At 47.7% G+C, this 23,340-nt stretch overlaps 1 long non-coding RNA gene across 4 annotated transcripts; it reads right to left on the bottom strand.

Annotated features, from left to right (window-relative positions):
* Positions 1 to 263: 263 nt before the first annotated feature.
* LOC105726581 (uncharacterized) lies at positions 264 to 21,701 on the bottom strand. 4 transcript variants are annotated; one of them, XR_010339998.1, is made up of 9 exons: positions 21,497 to 21,701; positions 18,962 to 19,332; positions 18,447 to 18,585; positions 12,931 to 17,467; positions 12,314 to 12,455; positions 7,043 to 7,283; positions 5,088 to 5,290; positions 3,934 to 4,047; positions 264 to 2,163 (listed from the first exon to the last, which is right to left on the bottom strand). It is a non-coding gene; the product is annotated as an uncharacterized LOC105726581 (long non-coding RNA). The 4 variants fall into 4 exon arrangements; XR_001109570.3 differs by having other exon boundaries at positions 12,931 to 13,039; XR_010339997.1 differs by having other exon boundaries at positions 12,931 to 18,585.
* Between the last annotated feature and the right edge of the window lie 1,639 nt (positions 21,702 to 23,340).

The raw sequence follows: 23,340 nt of genomic DNA, 5'->3' as shown, positions 1-23,340 counted from the left end.
CCTTTCAGAATGCCAGCAAGTACCCAAGAACAGGCGAAGGTGAGGGGCCAGGATGAGGCCAGCCCATGGCAGGCTGGGCGTTGGGCTAGACGGCAGGTGCATCCAGCGACACTGGCCAGGGAGGTCCTGGCCAGATGCCAAAGGAGCACCAGCAACTCCAAATTCTTATCTTGTGCATGGCTCTGGGGAATCATTTTTATCAGATTAGCCTTCATACAAATAAATGAATCCATTGCCTCAGGGAGCCCCATTGTCATCGAACAGAATCAACACATCTCTGTTTTTATTTCTGTGTAAATAACATGTTTCCAGAATTATTTGTAGTAATAAATGCAACCATAAAGAGCTGACATTTCTGCTTTGTTATTCTTCATTAGTTTTTTCATTCATTCATTCATTCTGTGAGACTCTCTATCTTTTGATTTCTCTCTCTCTCTCTACTTTCCTGAGGCAAATTACCTAAGACAAGAATGAATTATTGGAAGTGGTTCTATATGGGTCCTGAGGGGGTCACTGGACCCTGTTAGTGTCTGTTTCCTGGCCTGGGTGCTGGACACAGGGCTGTATCCAGTGGGTGACTGCTGAAAAAGCTGTTCCTTTTTATCTGTGAAATTTTCTGCTTGTGCATTATTCTTCAATAAGATGTTTATTAGATTAAAATAATGAGACACCTCTACACACCTATGAAATGGCTAAAATCCAAAACAATGATGACACCAAATGCTGGTGAGAATGTGGAGCAACTGGAACTCTCTCATTCATTGATGGTGGGAATGCAAAATGCTGCAGCCACTTTGGAAGACAGTTTGGCATCAAGCCTTGAAAAGACATAAAGGAACCTTCAATGCACATTGCTCAGTGAAAGAAGCCCATCTGCAGAGGCTACATAGTGCATGATTCCAACCATATGACATTCTGGAAAAGGCAAAACCATGGAGATGGTCAAAAGATCAGTGGTCTCTGGGGTTGAGGGAGGGGTGAATAGGAAGACCACAGTGTGTTTTCAGGGCAGCGAAACTACTCTATATGACACTCTGATGGGGACACATGTCTTGTTTTTTTCTTTTCTGGAGACAGAGTCTCACTCTATCACCCAGACTGGAGCGTAATAGCGCAATCTTGGCTCACTGCAATCTCCGCCTCCAGGATCCCTCAGCCACCAGAGTAACTGGGATGGCAGTCATGTGCCGCCATGCCTGGCTCATTTTTTGGTATTTCTAGTAGAGATGGGGTTTCACCATGTTGGCCAGGCTGGTCTCAAACTCCTGACCTCAGGTGATCTGCCTGCCTCAGCCTCCCAAAGTGCTGAGATTATAGGTGTGAGCCACCACGACTGGCTGGGACACATGTATTCATATGTTTGTCCAACCCCGTTGAATGTGCAGACCCGAGAGCCCACCCTGAGGTAAGCTGTGGGCTTCAGTGAATAATAACCTATTAATATTGGCTCATCAATTGTAACAAAAGTGCCACAAGATATAAATGATAGAAAAAACTAGAAGGTGGGGGGATTGGGAAAGGGGCATGTAGAACCTCTATAGTTTCTGCTCAATTTTTTTTGTGAATCTAGAGTTATGCAAACATTTTTTAAATGTATTGTTGAAAAAAAAAATACTAAAAGCATGATTGGTGGCAGCCACCAGCAGCCCTCACCATGCCTGCAATGCCCACTCAGGCTGTGGGGAGGGCCCATCCCGAGGCCAAGCAGACCACCCACATGGCCAGAGCAGCTCAGCCGCCCTGCATCCAGCGAGGTCTCCAGATGCTCCCAGGCATTCCAGAAAGGAGTGCCTAGAACAGCCTGGAATGTGGGCGCAGGAGACTGGAGAGAGGAGACCAGGGTCGGACAGGTACAACAGTAAGATTTCTGTGCAGACACGTCTCCACTCACAGAAGCGTGTCAGGTCTGCACGAGTCTGTATTCCTGAAGAACAGTGGGCATCGTCCATCTGTGTAAGCAGACAGCTCTATACAGGTTCCTTGGGGCGTGGTCAGTACAAAACACCCAGGCTAGGGGTTCTGCAGAAACCCAGCTCCGAGGTGGCCCCTTGGCTCTGACAGATGCTGTGCTTGTGTTTCAGACAATGAAGCAGCTTGGTCATAAGGCGAGAGGAGCTGAAGTGTGTATTAAGCCACCACAAGAAGAACACTGGCTTGTGTGTCCTGAAAAGGAAAATCACAGCTCACCACATTAAAAAAACAAAACACTTGTGATCAAATATATATTAAATATATATATATAAACATATATAAATATAAAATATATAAAATTTGCCAGTTAGCCATTTTTAAGTGTAAAATTGAGTGACATTAATTGCATTCACAATACTTTCTAACCATCACCGCCATCTAGTACCAACTATTTCCATCATCCCAGAAACTCCGTAAACATTTAACAATGAGAGCTCCTCATCTCCTCCTCCCCACCCCTGATAACCCTAAATCTACTTTCTGTCTCCTGAATCTGCCCACTCTAGATACCTCATGCAAGTGGGATCAGACAGCATTCATGCTTTTGTGTCAGGCTGCCTGCACTCCCAGTGAAGCTTTCCACCTGTGTTGTAGCTGTGGATCAGTGCCGCATTCCTTTTTATGACTGAATAATATTCCATTGTGTGCACAGACCACAACTTGCTTATCCGTGTACCTGCTGATGGGCATTTAGGGAGTTTCTCCTTTTTAAACACAGTAGATAAAGCTGCTGTGAACATTTATGACAAGGTTTCATGTGGGCATATGTTTTCCATTCTCTTGGTAGATACCTAGGAGTGGAATTGCTGTGTCATATGGAAATTCTATGACTAAAGCTTAAAACTGCTTATATGGTGGGGTACAATGGGTCACACCTGTAATCCCAGCACTTTGGGAGACCAAAGCAGGTGGATCACGAGGTCAGGAGTTCGAAACTAGCCTGGCTGATATGGTGAAACCCAGTCTCTACTAAAAATACAAAACGTAGCTGGGTGCAGTGGCATGCACCTGTAGTTTCAGCTTCTCGGGAGGCTGAGGCAGAAGAATCACCTGAACCCAGGAGGCGGAGGTTGCAGTGAACCGAGATCGTGCACTGCACTCCAGCCTGGGCGAAAGAGACAGTCACTTGCCTGAAAATGCTTAAATAGGAGTCCAGTCAGTGCAGTGTGATGGGGGAGTGGTCTTCAGGATGCCCTCTGGTTACAGTGGGTCACAGGGCAACTTTCTCCAATAAAGGCAGGATTCAACACTGCTGATAAGAACTCCTGACTGTGTTCAGGCCACCTCAAATGCATTTGCCTTCTGTGGGTTATTAAATTATATGCATATTTAACTGAAAATGATTATCTCCTCACTGGTTCCAGTGGACATAGTTAGGGGCAGTATTTCAGTTCTGTTGTAGTTTTAAAACCAAAACTCAAAACATCAGTTTCCATGTTCATGTTGATTCTTCCTCAGAAATACACACCGGGGTGTGTTACAATCATTTCTCAACCATTTGAGCTTTCGATGTGCTTGTAGGTATGTTTATTTGGTCTTGGGCTGCGTTTTTCACTTAAAAATCAGGATCACATGTCTAATCTCAAAGGGCAGGATAATCCCGGCTGGCATGCTCATTTGGCAAATGTTCGCGCTGGTTTAGCATCAACACGTGGCTTCCATGGGAGGATTTGCAATGTTATACTTTGCAAAAGACAGCTTTCTGTTGCATCCCCCGTATTGTGAGGAACAAACTATTTTCTTATTTGAAAAAAAGAACCTGCCCTTTTATGGGAAAACTAGTTCAGCTCTGTGTATATCATGCCACATGAAAGCAGTTTTGCCTTCATTTGTGGCTGACTGATTACAAAGACAAGATCTTTAATTAAAATTGGTTAGGTTATGTGTATTTCTTTCAAAGAAAATCATCAAAATAGCATTTGTGACTCATTACCTTCTTAACAGTGATGTTCTCCTTCTTACCTCAGTACTGAGCCTGTTTTGATGGAGATGCTGACCTTGAAGGGTCAGGGGACTGTGGCAACAAGGAGCCTTGTCTTCGTCCTCCGGTTGGCTTTCTGGTGCTGTGACTTTGACCTGGGCAGTGAGTTTTTGTCTGATCAATTATTTTGAGGTCATGGAAACCTCTGGGTCTTACCTGAGTCCAGAGGGCAGGGCTGAGGCCTCTGCAAGCCAGCTAGCATCCTTTGGGTGGGCCCTGGGCTGAAGTACCAGGGGATGCCCTGGTTCAGCTTGGCTGGAAGGCCAGGGAAGGCCGGAACTGATTTTCTCATTATCCCTAGGGTGGATTTGGGATCACATGGCTTGCGGGAACTCTTCCCAGCCGAGGAACAAGATTGCCTAGATCCGAGGGCTGTCTAACATGTTAGCAAAATTAGTGCTTAGCAATATTTTTGAGAATCTGTGGTTGGGCATTTTGTGTTTTTTCTTCTGCCAAAACAAGCTTGCTAACTTCTTTGCTTCTCTGTTTGCTGCAAAGAAAAGCAAGGGAGGGGGACGCCAAATCATTTGCACATTTCACGTTGACAGAGCCCCGTGCTAGCATGATCCCAGAGGCCGGACGGGAAGCCAGGCTCCTCGGGCGGGGCTTGTAATAACAGGGTGACCCGGGCTCACTTCCCACCTGATCCCAGTGGGAGCTGCTCTTCCTCCTCCTCTCCTGTGAATACAGAACTTTTAAAAAAGTGACAGAGTAAATTGGAATCTTTGATTTTTCTAAGTGTGAGTAGTATTTTTCAGTCTTCCCTCCTCCCTACCTAGGCAAGACCAGCCATATCCCAATTCCTTAGGCAAGTCCTAATGACAACAGCTAAGCTTTAATGAGCACATGCTATGTACTGGGTCCTTGTCCAAGGGCCTTCTGCTCACTGATACATGTAACCCTCGTAATAACCTAGAGCCAGATTGTTAAGATTGAATCTTAGTTCTGCTGAACTGTGTGATCCTGCACAAGTTACTTAACCTCCGACTCAGAAAGACACAATGGAGAAAATCGTGTGACCCACCTCAAAATGTTGTTTTAAGTAAATAAGGCTAAATATGCAATGCTCTCATTAGCAGTGCCGGGTACATAGCTTAGCTGTTACTATCCCATTGTCCTGAAGCAAGGTGATTACCTAAGAGCACACAGTACATCACTGGCAGAGCTGGGCTTCGGGCTTCCGACCACTAGACTGCAGTGCCTTGGGTAGAAGCAGCGGCTGCAAGATGCCATCACAGTGTCAGGGTATGTGCAGAGAAGGGCTCCTTACACGAGCATTCCATGGTGGCTGCAGGGCATAGCTGCATGTGAGCAAACACAACTCCAAGGCATCTGTGCCTGAAAGAAGGAAATGTCAAATGATGACTGCTCGCCACCATCCTCTTGCTCCACCTTCTTAAAGAGAAAGGGTCCTCCCTTTACCTGGCTGGTTCCTGGGTTGGGGTGTGGTGTGGGGACAAGAAAAGCAGGGTGGTGGGGATCTGGAAGGTGGGACAGACAGAGGCTGCATGATGTAACAGCCAGTGAGTGTGACCAGCCAAAGGTCAGTCAGTGGGGCTTGGTCAAATAAATGGTATAAATTTCACACAGCTGCCACCAAGATGGAGGAAGCTCTTTGGGGGCTGATAGGGAAGGAGTACCAAGGTATATTGTTAGGAGGAAGCAAAAGGGTGTGTATGATGCACTAACTTTCGTGTAGGAGGAATAATATACATACAGACATCCCTTGCTGTACTCAGAGACTTGGTTCCAGGACCTCTGACTATATCAAATCTGTGCATATACTAGTCCTGCAGCTGGTCCTGTGGAACCCACGATACCAACAGTCAGCCCTCTGTGTGTGCATCCATGAACATTGTATTTCCATCCTTGTTTGGTTGAAAAAAATTCACATGTAAATGGATATGTGGATTCAAACCCATGTTGAACCAGTTCAAACCCACATCGTTCAGGGTCCACTGCAGTTGCATTTTCTCTTATGTGCACAAAGTAATCCCAGAAGACTAGAAGTGGTTATCCAGGAAGGGGGCAGAGAGGAGGAGATACTAAAAACGGAGTAAATGGAGCACAGAGATGGGAGTGAGCTCTCTCTACATGTGTGTCTGTGTACTATATGTACATATATATTATATATATATGATGTATACATAATTTCATCCATGTACACATTATTGATTAAATATTAATAAAACATTAATACTTATTAATGTTATAATTAATATATTATTAAATATTTTATATTTATATTATATATTTCTATAATTATATATTACTATAATGTTATAATAATGCATTAATTACATGTTAATTAATAAGACATTCATATTTATATTTACTAATGTTATGCATTTATTTGTACATTTATTAATGTATATTAATAAATAGTCATATATAAAAATATATTAATGTTTGTTAATATATTAACATATATTAATTTATAATGGTATAATGTATATTACTATACATTAACATATAAATGCATATTTGTGTATTAATATGCATCAATTAATGCATATTAATGTATGTTAAATTTATTTATGTATATTTGTTAACATTATAATATACATGTGTATGTACATTAACCTATGTGAATAGGTAAATGTGTATATTCCTAATAACAGAGCCTGAAAAGATCATAAAGCAAAATTTTGTAGTAAAAAAGGAGAAACCAAGAAATCAACTATCATAATTGAAGATGCTAAAATCCTGCTCTCAGTAGTTGATCAAAGTAGGCAAAGGAAATCAGTAAAAACATAAAAGACGGGAACAACACTAGGAAGCACCTTGACGTAACAGAACGTATAGAACACTCACTCAACAATCATGGAACACTCACTCTTTGTGAGTGCATGTGAAACATTCCTCAAGACAGACCATATGCTGGCCCATAAAAAGAGTTGTAATCCATTGCAGAAGACAACGTCCAGAATATGTTCCCTGACCACAATGGAATTAAGTTAGAAATCAGCAAGAAAATATCTAGAAAAAAATCCCAAGAGACTTGGAAATGAAGGAACACTCCTCCACATCATCCATGGGTCACAGAAGAAACCACAGGGGAGCGGTGGATCAAAGAGCAGGGACACTTACGCCTCCAGCAATAGAAGACTGGCTCAGCCCAGCACGGGAGTCCTTGGATGACGCAACACACAGTGGCCCCGGCAGTCCAGACAAACCCAGAGCTGCGATGCCGTCTCTGGCCGAGGCAGTGGCGGAGGTTCCTGGAGTTCCCGAAGGCTGGGCTTCTGGGACTGCCAGCTGGAGGGAGCCTCATGCCGAGGTAGGCAGGGAAGGTGACCCTTCATCCTGGTCTGGGAATCATTTTGTATGGCTAAAATAGAAGCAGCACTTTTATCCAAGGAGAGGGGCATAATCACCAAACGCACATGAAGTCGCTTAAACTCTGGGAGCCGACAGCCCCCTGGTTTAATTACACAGTGGGGCTGTATTCCACTGAAAGCAATTACATTTTAGATCTTCTCTCACACACATACAGGCGCGCGCATACACGCGCGCGCACACACACACACACACACGTGCCATGCCCAGCCTCCAGGGGCAGCCAGCAGGACTTCCCATCCCCACCCACCCTCCGTCTCTGAGAGGGGAGTATATATTTAGCCTTTTGCAGGGTGAGGATATTTTTGAATTAGATATTTGTTCACATAGTCCAATATGCCTAAGTCCACAAGGACAGAGTGTAAGTTTCTTTCCCTCCTGTCCTTTCTGCACACTACCCAGCTCCCCACATGCAACCAGGGTTGTCAATCTCTTGCATATCCTTCTGAAAACCATTCACACCACAAGCCCATCTATCCCTCCACAATCCTTATTCCAGAAGGGATATGTGAGCCTTTTGTATCATCTGTTTGGTAAGTAGGCAACCACTTCTCTTCCCAGCAAACAAGTGGCCTCCTTTAGGAGAGCTCCCTGTTGGAAGTCAAATAAAGGGTCTGTCTCCAAGGAGGGCCCGTTCCAGGTAGCAGTAGCTGGAGCCGCAGCCACTGTGCCCAGAGCTGGTTAATGAGCGGGCCTCGAGGTCTCCACCCTCCCCAATCGCAGCCGTGAAAGGCCCCTTTTGTGACAGGGGAGGGCTCCAATGGGGCACAATGCTCTCTTGTCGGAAAGGCCTCCTGGAGCTGTCCAGGAGCAGCTGAGAAGGAAGGGAGCAATTTTGCAGCCGTCCCCACGGCCTGGTGGAATCTGTGGAGACTCACGTTTCCAGGCCCAAGCTGGCAAGTGGGCTCCCTCCCCAGGCAGACCCAACCTCCGCCTCGAGAAGGCCAGGGGTGCAGAGCACAGAGCCTCAATGTCACCCTTCTCCAAGACAGGCCAGCCCTGGCGCGGGGGCCACAGAGGAGCAGCACCAGGCCTCGGCCACCCCTCTTGGCCGCCGGAGGAGCAAGGCTCCCAAAAGGGTGTGATGGCCAGAACAAATCTCAAATCTGTAGTTCCAGGCGATTCCATTCTTCCTGTTATTCTAAAACTAAGTGCTTCACACATTTGGGAAGTATTATTAAATACGGGCCTGTCAGATGGTCTGTGGTCAGAGCTAATTTCTTCCAGTTTGCAGAGAGTCTAGTTAGCAGACCCCTCCAGAGGAGCTGTCAGAATTGCTGTGACTGCAGATGCCACTTGCAAAGTTTCTGCTGTCTCCAAGGCCCGGGCCCTGCCTTGGAACAGACCTGTGCCTTTGCAGCATTTCTTCAGAATTCTCTCCAAGGTCGCAGTTCTCTACTGGTTGGAATTTGAATCTAAAATCCAGGGCAATTCCGTGATCACTGAAAACCTGACAGAGTAATTATTTTCATTCACTCCAGTGGGATGAAAGTTTGAGATTTTATGTTGTCTTAGGGTTATCCCAAAGGCAAACTTAAAATTGATTTTTTTGAAAAAATGGATCTGACATTTTAAACATTCTTTTCACATTTCTCCAAAGCATTTGACAGACACAAATTCTCCCAACATTCCAGAGAGAAGAGATGGGGATTATATTATGCTCTGGATAAGAAGATGCATCAGCAAGAGTGGAACGAGTTTTCCATTTGTCAAAAGAGGAATTCAGGTTGAGGCAAAGGCTCCCGGGTGTGTGTCCTGCTCCCAACTGTCAGCCCCAAGGCTGACACAGGGACAGATAGTGACATATGATGGCATGCACTCTGGGATCAAGAGAACAGAATGTAGATAGAGCCAGAGGGCATGCGTTCAAATCCTGGCCCTCCCTGTTCTAGCCATGAAAACCTGAGCAAGTTACCTGACCTTTGGGGGTCTTTGTGTTCTCATCTGTAAAATGGGTGTAATAATGTAATAATATCTAACTATATCCTTAAAGAAGTTAATACTCAGAAGTGGGTGAAAGTCTCTTGGGGCATAATATGTATTTATTTATTATTTTATTTATTTTTTTCAGACAGAGTTTCTTGTTGACCAGGCCGGAGTGCAGCGGTGCAATCTCAGCTCACTGTGACCTCCACCTTTTGGTTTCAAGCAATTCTCCTGTCCTAGCTTCATGAGTAGCTGGGATTACAGGCACCTGTCACCACACCAGCTAATTTTTTTGTATTTTTAGTAGAAAGGGGTTTCACCATGTTAGCCAGGCTGGTCTCACACTCCCGACCTTGTGATCCGCCCGCTTCGACCTCTCAAAGTGCTGGGATTACAGGTGTGAGCCACTGCACCCAGCCCTTTGGTGCATAATAAATGCCCAGTGGGTGTTGCTATGCTCATCCTCCCTTTCTGCCCTTCTTTCACCCATGGCAAGGTGCCACTCTCTGGAGGAGGCTGTCCACCTGTGGGCTTGCCAGGTGGCTGAAAGGCCAGCAAAAGGCCAAGGCTCTGACTTTTTGTCCCATTGATAAGCTCAGACCCAGAGAACGACAAAAACCTTAAAGTGTCAGTCAGCACCTCAGTATATCCCTACATGGTGGTGCTACAAGGCTGGGACACAGGCAGAGCCTGGGCCTGCAGGGAAGAGGGACCCAGTCGGGCACAGTGTGATCTAACCTCAGCTCCTGCCATGGGCAGGTTTATGTGTCAGCACGGCCAGGCTCTAGTGCCAGTGATTCAATCAAACACTTGTCTCAATGTTGCTGCCAAGGTATGTGGTGGATGCGCTTAACCTCTTCCATCAGTCAGCTTTAAGGAAAGCAGATTACCTTCGACAATGTGGGTGGGCTTCACCCAATCAGGTGGAGGCCTGATAAGCAAAATCCAAGGTATTCCTGGGACGGAGGAATTCTGCTTCACGACTGCAGCATCAGCTTCTGCCTGGGTTTCCAGCCTGCTGGCCTGCCCTGTGGATTTCAGACTTGCCAGCCTCCATAGCCATGTGAACCTGGGTGTGTGTGTGTGTGTGTGTGTGTGTGTGTGTTCTGTTTCTCTGGAAACCCTGATTGCTAATACCGCTCCTATGACTAAGCTGGGTGGGAGGTGTGAGGGGAGGTCTTCTCATCACTGTTGGAATGATAAAGTTCTATGCCGCTTCTTGAGTGCTAGCTGGTTGCTGGGCAGAGTGCTAAGGGGTTCCACTGTCTCATTTAAGCCAACTCGTCACCTCCTTTCGTTTCTCAACACTTCCACGTGAGACACTGCTGTATCACAAGATTCATGCATTTACAATTTTAAGGTTGTTCCCAAATTACTTAACCTGGAGAGTTCAGCTGCTGATACTCTCAGCAATAATAGATTTAGTCCAGTGGGTGAAAAATGTTATTTCCTTTTGTTTCGCCATTCATCCATCAATGGATACCTGGGTCGCCTCCACCTCTGGGCTGTTGTAAACGGTGCTGCTGTGAATTTAAGTGTGCAAATATCTCTTCGAGATCCAGTTTCTGTCTTTTCGTTTCTTGTTTTTTTTAAGCAATGGGTTATCTCTATCATCTAGGCTGGAATGAAGTGGTGTGATCACAGCCCATTACAGCAATGAACTCCTGGCACAAAAGATCCTCCCTCCACAGCCTCCTGAGTAGGTAAGACTACAGGTGCGAGCCACCAAGCTCTGCCCCATTTTCAGTTCCTTTAGACACCCAGAAAAGGTGTCTGGGGCATTAGTATTCACATTTTCTCAACAGTTCTAGTGAGGCTGGACCTATTTTCATATCCTTATTGGCCAATTCACATTATTTTTAACATAGCAGTTTAGCACGATAGCATTGTGTCTGTGTCTGTCTATTCATAATATCACACACTGCTTAGCTGCAGAGATGATGCCTGGCACATTTAGCACATGTTCTGGCCCTTAGCACATACTCTTCCTTGCTGAGTGGCAAATAAGAGATGCTGAGCCTGGTCCCCCCAAAAAAGTTTTTTTTTGGGTTTTTAGTAGATATGGGGTTTCACCATGTTGATCAGGCTGGTCTCAAACCCCTGACCTTCTGATCCACCCATCTCAGCCTCCCAAAGTGCTGGGATTACAGGCCTGAGTCACTGCCCCTGGCTTTTTTTTGCATCGACTGTACACTTTGGTGCTAGGCACTGTAGCAAGCATTTCTCTATGAATTCAAGCCACCATAAGATCTAGGGCTTTTCCAGGCAAAGACCCATCAGCTTTTCTGCAGCAATATCCCAGTCAGTGGAAGAGTCTGGAGATGCTGAGCCTAGTCCCAGAAAGCCAGACCCCTCCTTCACAGAGAATGTTTGTTATCACCCAGTTATCCATTTCCCTAATATCCATTATTAGAATTTTCTGCCAGGCAAATGGCCATCGCCAATAAAGGCTACATTTCCCAGATTCCCTTGCAGCTAGTGTGGTCATATGACCAAACACTGGCCAATGGGGTGTGAGTGGAAGAGGAAGTGATAGGTATAATTTCTGGGTCATGCCCTCAAGGGAAGGGATATACTGGGGTGGCAGCCCAAACACTGACCAACCAATAGAATACAGGCAGTAAGAATACATGGCACCAGGAGGAGCCTCTCAGCCGTGGCAGTGTGCACCAACCTCACCATTAGCCATGGACAACTCTCTCTTTGGTCAGAAAGAGGACTTGAAGGTAAACCACGCAGATGGGGACAGCAGCCTATGGTTGGCAGAGGAACCAGAAAGACAGAGATTTCGGATCCTGGCACAGGGGACTACCACTCAGCCCTGCACACTGCACACTTGGAGTGCTGTGAACGAGCGAGACTTAGTTTTCTCTTATTCAGATCTGTGCTGTTCTGGATCTGCACGGTAGCAGCCAAGCCCATACTCCAGACACATCTATTCTCTCCTGTTCTCCTCCTGCACTAGTTTTGCTTTCCAGGAAAAGAAAATGGAAGAATTTCCTACAACAGCTTCTGTCATCTCAGTGCAGCTGCAGGGCATGGAACAGCTATTGCTGGGTGTAGTGGGCTGAATGGTAGCCTTCACTCACTACTCACCAAGAAGAGATGGCCACATCCTAACCCTGAGCTTGTGCATGAGGTCTTCATTGCAAAAGGAGTCTTTGCACGTATTATCAGTTAGGCATCTCAACATGAGATCATCTTGTTTGGGGAGGATCCTGAGTCCTATGACAGTGCCCTTATAAGAGAGAGAAGAGGAAGACACAGAGACAGAGATTGGTGTGAGGCCGCGCAAGCCCAGGAGTGCCTGGAGCCACCAGGAGCTGGACGAGGCAGGAAGGAGCCACGCTGGAGACTCCAGAGAAAATAGAGCCCTGCTGACAGCTTGCTTTCAGGCTCTGGCCCCCAGGACTATGAGAAAATAACTTTCTGTTGTTTTAAGCCACCAAGTTTGTGGGGGTAATTTTCTTTGGCCGCCCCAGCGCACTCTCCTGCACCACGGTGACATTTTTCTCTGCCATCTCGGACATTTTTGTCTCCTGCAGAGGAGAGTGTGTCTCTATGTAAAAAGCATGGACGAGTAGTCCAGGGTAGTTGCTTGGTGGTCCCAGAGTCTTCAGACGCCCCTGGGTTCTCAGATTGCATCTACCCCATGAGGTTCAACCCTGAGAACACCAGCCTCACCCCGCCCTGCCACACCCACCCAGCCTCACCTTGCTCCTCTCAGCCTTCCCTTCTGAAGGATTCCCGCTACAGGCGCAGGCATGGATTCCTCTACTTGCGGGTTCTGTGAAACTCAACCTGCTGCAGAGGTCTTGACTCCTGCTACGGAAAAGGCGGGTGGTCAGAATGCAGGACTGTCTCCTCAAGACCTCGGGGCTATTGGGATGACACAGACTCAAATAGCCTGTTTTGGAAATCAAATCCTTTCTCTCTGCATTCCAACCATAACATCCTAATCCTTCCTGGGGTGAACTGCTGCCTCTCAAGGAAATGCAAAAGGAGTCAGACATTCAAGCAACGTGTTAGTTACCAAGCACTTGCAGCTGCTGTAGGAGAGACCTGACCACCGTGGCTTAAAAAAAATAGGGCTCTAGTGTCCCATGCACATGTGCTCACCAGAGGCCCAAGGAGATGGCTCGGGATGGAGTGGAAGCCCTGCAGAGCCCTTGGATGGGGATTCTTCATTCCTCTGCCCTGCTGTCCTGTTCTTACGGGCTGAGGCAGGGGAAGGACCCACTTCCCTCTCATGGGGTGTCCTGCTTGAATGACCTCACATTTGTGGGGTGACTTCATGCCTGTTGCCTCGTTTCTGGAGCCTCTGTCTAAACGTCCAGATGGCAAGATCCCAGGCATCCAGCAACCTGGTCTCATGGCTATTGACTCCTAACAAAAAGAGTAACTGTTCCCTTGGAATTTCCTGAAGTCTTCCCAGCCCTAAGGCCAGGCTGCAGCCTGGGGCTCAGGAGTCAGGGGTGCCTGACTCTCGATTCACCTGTTGCTGTGTGACCTGGGCAAGGTGACTTGGCCTCTTCTCACAATGAAATGGGGCAAATGTCTTGTTCCCACTGAGGGTTAAACATGCTGTGCCTGGCACTCCACACTTGGACGTAAACGTCAGCAGCGAGGTCGGGGCCCAAGTCCCACGTGTCTCCACTGGCAGTGTGTGCTTGGTCCACGAGGATGCACACCCAGGACCTGGGAGCCAGCACTCTGCTAAGTGCTGTGGAGGCAGCAACCTCTGGGAACAAGAAAGAATATTCCCCGCCCGCAGGACCTGACCAGAGGGGCATTGAATATTCCCCGCCCGCAGGACCTGACCAGAGGGGCACTGAATATTCCCCGCCCGCAGGACCTGACCAGAGGGGCACTGAATATTCCCCGCCCGCAGGACCCTGACCAGAGGGGCACTGAATATTCCCCGCCCGCAGGACCTGACCAGAGGGGCACTGGACACTGAAGAAGCAGGAGAACTTCAGGGACAAGTAGGGTACCATGCAGAGAGCACAACGGGGAGCACGAGGGTGGGGACGGCCCCTCTGAGGAAATGGCACTTGAACTGAAGCCCAGGAAGGTGGAAAGGGGAAAAGGAGCCGGTCAAGTACAGGTGGAGATGAAGCCAAGGGCGAGTTCAGTGGGCCAGCCCCCTTTCCAGGCTGCTAAGCCCCCTTCCTCCTCCTTCAGCTGGATGGTGAAGCTCTGGAGTTTTAATCCTCTACGTGCTACAGCGGGAAAGTGACTTTACCTCTCCGTGCCTCAGTTTCCCACGTAGAATGAGGAGGACAATAGTCTGGCATGCTGGAACTCTGGAGCAGTAAGTATATAAGCACACAGAGAATACTGAGAACAGTGTTCCCAAATGCAGGTGTGCTGGGAACATTGGGGAATTTCAAAGACCTGACTGCTGTTTGCTTGACACAGAAGGGTTGCAGGTTCCAGCTGGCATGTCCTGAGTCTCAAGGACGGATGGGGTCTCAGAAGTGGAATCTTATTCCAAAGGGTCGAGGCTCCTGCCTGCAGCAAAGCTGCCCCTAAACCCAGATTGCACCATGAACCAGTCAGCAGAGAGCCAGCACTGTGGCCCAGAAACTAGCTCAGGGGTGTGCATTTCTCGGAAAGGCTCCTACTCCCATCCCTCCAAATAAGCAAAACCCCAAACCCCACAGATGCACACCACACACATCACTGCCTGCAGCCTCAGCCCTGTCTCCAAGCTAGTGGGAATGGTTGATCATTTAAGTGCATTGAACCCTTTCTGTTTGTTTCAGGAAAAAAAAAATATAATTTGTTTGCTTTAGCCACATTGTTGTTTAAAAGAATAAAATAATTAAAACAAGAGAAACCCTATGTAGTCTTGGATTTTTCTCTTTATCAGCACATAAAATGTGTGGATGATATCTGTCATTTTTTAACCAACGAAATTTAATCAATGGTATAGTTGCCCATTGAGTCATAATGCTTTATCTTTCATTTAACAAATGTACATGCACATCTATATATGCAAATTAGATGCCTAAATCTGTATTCCTTTTCTGTGGCTGCCATTACAAATGACCACCAACTGGATGTCCCCCAACAGCAGAAACGTTTTCTTGGGCAGTTCTGGAGGCCAGAGCTCCAAAAGGTGATGCCGGCTGGCTCCTTCTAAAATCTCTAAGGGAGAGAGTGTTCCAGGTTCACACTCCCAGGGTTGCAAGCATCCTGGGCATTCTCCAGCTTGCAAAGGCATTTCTCCAATTTCTGCCTCCACTATCATGTGGCCTTCTGTTTGTGCCTCTCTCTGTGTAAGTCTCTATCATTTTCTGAATTACTTTATTTGCCCATCTTTGTCTAAGCTGGATAAAAAGCCAGGACAACAGGCATCTGTTCTGTCCTAGGATGTAACGATCTCCCTAGTTCTGCTGTCCCACCAAGTCTGAGTTAGGTTTCACTAGCCAGTGGCTCTGGCACACTCACAGCAGTTGGTACTCAGGCTTCTAAATGGACCCTTCCCTCCTCCACCTGTTTCTGGGGACTACACTTTGTGAAGCAGAGTGACAACCATCCATGCAGCAAGCCCCCTTTCCTGACTACTTACCTTTGAGGATGTAAACAGAGAAATCAGGTGACCTGGAAGACTCATGGTGAGTTGGCAAGGGGGCTTGGGTTTGAACCCAGACACTGACCTTCAGAGTCTGAGTTTGTATCTATGGTGCTCTAGTGCCTCTACCCTAGTTTTTTTTTTTTTTTTTTTTTTTTTTTTTTGAGATAGAGTCTTACCCTGTCACCCAGGCTGGAGTACAGTGGCACGATCTCGGCTCACTGCAACCTCTGCTTCCCAGGTTCAAGAAATTCTCCTGCCTCAGCCTCCCGAGTAGCTGAGACTACAGGCGCATGCCACCATGCCCGGCTAATTTTTGTAGTTTTAGTAGAGATGGGGTTCCACTATATGGGCCAGACTAGTCTCGAACTCCTGACCTCATGATCCACCCGCCTCAGCCCCCCAAAGGGCTGGGATTACAGGTGTGAGCCACCAAGCCCGGCCAAGGGCGAGTTCTGTAGAAGGAAACAGAACACACCTTTCCTTCAATGCTTTTCACTGCTGCATAGGCTTCCCTCCTATGCATGCACTGTGGGGCTCTCACCCACTCCCCTGGAAAGGACCATCTAGGTGGCCTCCAGTGCTAGGCTTCCCCAAACCACATGCTGATGACTATCCTCGTACATAGCACCTGTGGGGACAAACCCGAGGTGCACAGGCTCAGAGCAGCAGGTCGCAGGATATTCCCATAATTGACTTTTCGAAGCACAAAGTGTATTCCTCCTGTGAAGTCCTGAAGCTGTGCAGGCTCCTACTTCTAAGCTACACAACTGCAAACCAAAAGGTGCTTTGAGGAGCTGTCGTGGCGACGTGACTGGCTAATGGGACTGTGTACCGAAAAGAAATTTGCAAATGGTTTCATGCTGACAGATGTGAGGAGCTGTCACCACATCACTCACATTGTTGCTGAACAGCAGGACCTGTCTTTAGGGTGAAGTGTGGGCCATTCCCATGGAGGCACTGCACCTGCCATAGTCTTGTTTGTGGATGAGGAGTGCCCCTGGAATCCAGCCCACAGGCGGGAGCCCAGGACCAAAATCAAGCCAGCTCCTCTGGCATGTCCATATGCAGGCAGAGGGAGAGGCTTTGATTCACAATGGCTCAGTGCTGTCACCACATAGCCCTAATGCACAGGCCAAGGCAAGGGAAGCAGGGCTCACAGCTGATTCTTAAACCCTGGTGGACTCCGAGCACACAACCTACTCTCCACAAGCAAGCACAGTGCACTTCCTCAGGTAGAATGCAGCTCAGGAATTTACTCCTTGGCACACAGCTCCAAAAATGGTCCCCAACAATGCTACCCCTACCTCAAGCACATGCCACCGCTCCTGCCCAGAGGTGGAAAAATTACTGAGCTGGCCTGTAAATGCTCCGGTCAATACAGTGATGGCCTGGGACACCTGAAGCCTGGCTTTAAGAAGGCTGGAAGCTTCTACGTCCCTCCTCTTAGAATCCAGCCCCTGTATTGTTAGAAGCCTAAGCCACATGGTTAGGATACAAAGAGGTGAGCTGAGGAGTTCTGCTCAAAAGTCCAGCAGAGCTCCCAACAGCAGCCGGCACCGCTGATGTCCACATGAGCAGGACACCTTGAACCTCTGAATGACTGCAGCCCTGGCACCATCACATGAAACAGAAGAACTATCCAGCTGAGCCTATCCCATGCACCGCATCTTGAGAAAAAAGAAAATGGTTATTGTTTTAAGGACTCAATTTTAGAATGGTCTGTTGTTACACGTTAGAGAGAGCTGAAACAATCTCCAACAGAAATGCATGCAGAAGGTAGCCAAGACACATCCTAGAATACGCATAGCAGCACTACTGATGATGGTCTCCAACTGGAAATAACTATGTTTCCCTCAACAGTAAAAGGAATAAGCAGCCTGTGTCCCAACAACAATGGAATACTGCATGGTGGTGAAAAGGAATGAACTATGGCTCCATGCAGCAATCTGGGTGATTCTCATAAACACAGCGCAGAGTGAAAGAAGCCAAGCACATTCTGTATGATCCCACTTATACCAGGTTCAAAATTAAGCAGGACTCTCTCTGTGGCTCCTAGTCAGAAGATGAGTGACCTGTGAGTGGCGGTGACAGGAGGGGGCTTTCGGAGGATGGAGATGATATGTCTGGATCTGCACACTGCCCATAGAGTGTGTTTCCTTTGAGAAAGCTCATTGAGCCAATATGTGGACTTCTCTGTATGTTTGTGATGTTTCAATAAAAAGTCTACCTTAAAATATAAATCAAATTTTGTCTGGTTATCTATGACTGCGTAACAAATCATGCCAAACCCAGTGGCTTTAAACAGCAGTCTTATATTACTTCTCACAGTTCTCATGGGTCAGGAATTCTTGGAGAAGCAAGGCTGGATGGCTCTGGCTCAGAATCTCTCATGTACTCAGTCCTCAAGGAGGGCTGGACTGAGGTCATCTGAAGGCTTCTTCCCTCCCCTGTTTGGCACCTGGGCTGGGAATACCCAAACAGCAGAGGCTAGAGTGGCAGAGGCTTCTGGAACTCTCTATTACCTTTCTGTGTTCTCTCTACATGGGCTTTCCTGCATGGGGGCTTCAGGATAGCTGGACTCCCTACAAGGCAGCTCCCAAGGTGTGCATCCTGAGAAAGGGCCCAAGCAGAAGCTTCTCTGCTCACCTGATCTTGACAGTCACACAGTGTCATTTCTGCCAGTCTAGCCGTCCGAAAGATCTCAAAGGCCTGCCCAACTCAAGGGAAGGAGTCCAAGACCTCATCATCCAGAGAAGAAGCATCAAAGAGTTTGCAGACATGGTCTCTAAAGCACCAACAGAGTATGTCATTCTCATTAATATGCTTCAATGCTTAACCATCCCTTTTAAAATAAAATGCATGCTTTTCCTGGCTCGCTAGCCTGGCAGGATCACCACAGCCCCTGCCCACTCTTCCCACCCCTACTTTCCACCCTCTCTGCTTTCTCAGATTTCTGCTCCCCCAATCCCAGCACACTGGCCTCCTCCCAGATCCTGGAAGACACCACATTGCTATGACCCCAGGGCCTTTGCATGCACTATGCCTTCTGTCTAGGACATTCTTCTGCATTGTTTCCTGTCTGACTCTTTATGATGCAAGCCTTGGCTCAAACGACACCAGGGCAGGTGTGTTCCTCATGCCATCACCCTCTACCTCCTTACCTGGTTTACCTTCTTCATTGTACTGAGCTCTGTTGGAAACCATCTTTCCTGTGGACTTGCCCTTTCATGTTGCTTATTGTCTGCCTCTTCCACCCAGAATAACAGCTCCTCATTAACCATGAGGGCAATGCCTGGGGCTTACTAAATACCTGTTGCATGAATAGACAATAGAGAGATGGATGCACTGATGAAGATTAATGCAGACTAGTGCTTCCTTTTGATGTATAGTGTGTGCCTGGTACTGCACTAGGTGCTGGAGATACGAAGTGGACGAGGCGCAGGGAGACAGCAGCTGACACCTCCAGCTAATTTGTCGCCCAGGCTGGGTTGCAGTGGCGCAATCACTCACTTTTTGGATGTGTCTTCTTAGTCTAGAAAGTGAATTAAAAAAAAAATTTCCAGGCTCCCTTGTAACCAAGGGACTGGAGATGAATGAGATTCAGCCAATTAGACACGGGCACAGGAGACCTGGGGCAGAGACCAGCTGGTGTCACAGCATGGAAACTCGAGGTTTTCTGTGGTAGCATTCCAGCATCCAGGCACCCTGGGGTGCCAAGGAACAGTGAACGGAGCCCTCCTGACCCTGGATTGCAGCCAGAGTTGTTTGTGTTATTTTTCATTTTATTTTATTTATTATTATTTGAGATAAAGTCTCACTCTGTTGCCCAGGCTGGAGTACAGCAGGGTGATCATGGCTCACTGCAGCCTCAATCTCCTGGGTTCAAGCAATCCTCCCACCTCAGCCTCTCAAGTAGCTGGGACTATAGGCACTCACCACCACACCTGGCTAGTTCTGGTATTTTTTTTTTTTTTTTTTGTAGAGACAGGGTCTCCCTATGTTGCCCAGGCTGGTCTTGAACTCCCAGGCTTGGTCTCCCAAAGCGCTGGGATTACAGGCATAAGCCACTGCGCCCGGCTTGCTTGCATTCTTGAACCCAGCAGTTCCAGTGACAACCTTCTGCCTCTCACTGATTTACAGCTCTTTGGTGCCAATCCTACATTGCTCCCAGAGTCATTTCTGGAAGCCCAGTGTGGAACACACTCTTCCAGCCTTTCCAGTGATTTTGGAAGCACCTCATGCCCTGTATCAAATCCTATCTTCTCAAACACCTCCAGTAGTGTGTTAGCCATGTCACCTGCCCCCATCTGAGGTGTCTGAAAAGATGAAGAGGTGTGACTATCGTGTACGGTCACAGCGTCTACAGATATGTCCGCAAATCCCAAAACAGCCTAAGAAAATGAAAAATTCCAGCTCACTACTTAGAAGCTCTCATCACAAACAAGATATTGGATACGTGGAATGTCCAGGGGGGTTGCCGTGCTGCTCACCCTTTTACCCAGGTATGCTGCATGAGACTTCCTTGGCTGCCTGTCTTACATGACTTCACAGTGCTTTGGACTGCATGTCTGTGTCCCCACAATTCCTCTGTTGAAATCCTAACCCCCAGTGTGCTGGTGTGTGTGGAGGGGTGGGGCTTGGTGGAAGGTGATTCCGTCATGAGGGTGGCGTCCTATGATGGGATGAGTGCCCTTATAAAAGGGACCCTGGAGAGCTCTTTCTGCTATATGAGGACACGGCAAGATGGAAACCCACAGCCAGGAAGAGAACTCAGCAGTGCTGACACCCTGATCCTGGACTTCCAGCCTCCAAATCTGTAAGACAACAATCACCTGCTGTTTATAAGCCGCTGAGTCAATGGTACTTTGTTGTGGCAGCCCAACTGGAGCCAGACAAACAGCAAACACTAAATTAGGTTTTTCTGCTGCATGACATGGTTTTTAAAAGGACCAGTGGTCTATGTCAGTTAGGAAATCTAGTCCTGGTGCTACCACTAACATGACTGTGCCAACTGGGTAAGCCCCTCACCCTCTCTGGTCTCCAGTTTCTCGCTGTAAATTGAGAGGAGGAGACAAGACCATATCGAGTTTCTTTGTTGCTTTAAATGTCCAGGATTCCCTTCCCTTCCTCTCGGTGTTTGCGGGGTGTTTTGTTTTTTGTTTTTTCTTTTTCCATTTGTTTGTTGTTTTGAGATGGAGTCTTGCTCTGTCACCAAGCTGGAGTGCAGTGGTGTGATCTCAGCTCACTGCAACCTCTGCCTCCTGGGTTCAAGTGATTCTTCTGCCTCAGCCTCCCAAGTAGCTGGGACTACAAGCATGTGCCACCACGCCCAGCTACTTTTTGTATTTTTAGTAGATACAGGGTTTCCCCATGTTGGCCAGGATGGTCTCGATCTCTCGACCTCATGATCCATCTGCGTCGGTCTCCCAAAGTGCTGGGATTACAGGCATGCACCACCATGCCCGGCTTTCTTTTGTAATTAAGGAGCTTCCTGTCCCACTCCAAAATCCAGCAACGTTAGGTTTTGGAGAGCTTCCTGTCCCACTCTAAAACCCAGCAACATTGCCCCCCCACCCCATGAGATCAAGACAGACACTTTTAATTTGTTTTTATTACAGAAAAAATAAAATATATGAAAGTAAAGGAAATAGTATAACCAACCTCCATTTGCCCAGTACTCAGCAACAACCACTTACCAGTTCAGTCCTGTTCTGGTCCAGTCCTGTTCCACCTCCGTCCCTTCCCACGGACTCTTGCCTTGGTTTTTCAGACGTAAATCCCATCTGTACGTATTTCACTTGGTATCCTCGGAAGACACGGACAGAGCTGGTTTTGATGGTGACGCAATTGCTGGCAAATCGGTTTGCATCCAACATTGTCTTTAAATTTGGGTCACCTCTTCACAAATCCTGTTTGGAAAAGTGCTCTTATGAGGAACAGACGCTGCAGATGAGTCACAAGCACTAAAACACAACTACAAACAGGCACGCCCGTCCTTTCGTTTGGAAAACAGCTGTTAGAACTTCAGGAGTGATCCTAGGGTGCTCTGCAGTCCACTGCTGACCATAAATGTGATGTGTAGATTTAGTCATTTAGCTTAACATGGCCCAGCCCGGCCCCAAACCCCTGCACTACTGTTGACGCTCCTTCATCCTGCACACGTGCCCTGCATCTCATGTGCAACGTCAGTGGTGGCAATGAGCACACACCAGGTGCCCTGCAAACTCGGGCTCTGGAATCGAATGCCTGCATGAGATGCAGCTCCACTACTCACTGACGTATGCCCTTGGGTGAGTCACAGCCTCTCCTCCCCTCCACGTCCTCATCTGAAGTGCCCTTCGTTATGCTGCTTCGGGGATTGTGTGAGATCACAGGCTCAGCACTCTGCCTGGTGCCTGACCGCAGGGAGTGAGTGCCTCACAAACATCACGACACTGCCTTCCAAACTGAGTGAGGGTTCCCTGTGGCCAGACGCTGGCTGGCTGTGCCCAGTGCCAGGCTCCCTGTAGGTCAGCTGTAAGCGTCTGTTAAACCCAGAGAGCAAGCGCAAGTATGATCCCCAAAGGGAAAAGACTGCCTGAGCGAGGCTAATCCTCCTGTATCTCCCGTTATTTCGTCCACTGCTTGATTGAGCCTGACACAAGGAAAGCATTCAATCTCACTCCTGGAGAGGAAGCAGCATAGAGAAAATCTTTCTCACAGCAAGAACTGATTTGTGTAAGAACTGCAATTTTGAGGTCGTGAAGGGCACAATCGGGGTATTGTACTGGTGGCTCCTCGTCGGAGCAGCCAGCTCGCCGGACGGTAAACAAGCTTCTAATGAAATAAAACCTTTGGGTGGGAGATTCTCTTGCTGTGACTAATAGGCCAAGTGCTTCCAAGAGTATATGTCACATTTGTCATCTCAGATGGGGACCCTCCCAGCAACAAAACAACCTGAACAGTAGCAGGGAAGCCAGTTCTAAGCAGCAATGCCTGGTTCAGACACGGCCCCGGCTTGGTCTAAGCTGGAGCTTCAGGCGCACCTGCGGGTAAGGAAGACGAGCGGAGGCACCCAGGGGTCTGTCCAGGCCATGGCTGCCTGCAGCCCATCTTCCCTCCTTGGAGTTCCTGGGGAATAAAGGATGCAACGCAATGAAACTCAAGCCCTGAATGCACATTTTTTAGAGCAATAACCCATATATTTATAATAATCGACCCACAAAACTTACATCTTGCAGCATCACTTAATAGAAACTCTAGGTTAAATGGCGGATCTACATAAGTAAACCTGCTGCATTTCCCCTGAACCCCTGCCCCAGCCATGGAGCCATCAGAAAAGCCTGGGGGCCAGGCTTACCTTAGAACAAATTCTCCACTCAGATCTCTAATCACCAATCCATGAGCACCAAGGATGCAGAGAGGTAACAAGTGTGGCATCACTCACTAGCTGTGTGTCCCTGGGCTAGTTATTCAACCTCTCTGAACCTCAATTTCCTCACTTGGAAAAGCAGAACAATACTACCTGCCTTGGTGAGGTGTGCAGCTGGTGTGTGTTTCA

The sequence above is a fragment of the Aotus nancymaae genome, unplaced genomic scaffold, assembly GCF_030222135.1.
Source record: "Aotus nancymaae isolate 86718 unplaced genomic scaffold, 86718_ANA_hifiasm-v0.15.2.pri h1tg000095l, whole genome shotgun sequence".
Classification (NCBI taxonomy): Eukaryota; Metazoa; Chordata; class Mammalia; order Primates; family Aotidae; genus Aotus; species Aotus nancymaae.
This window is presented reverse-complemented; position numbering and strand designations above follow the sequence as displayed.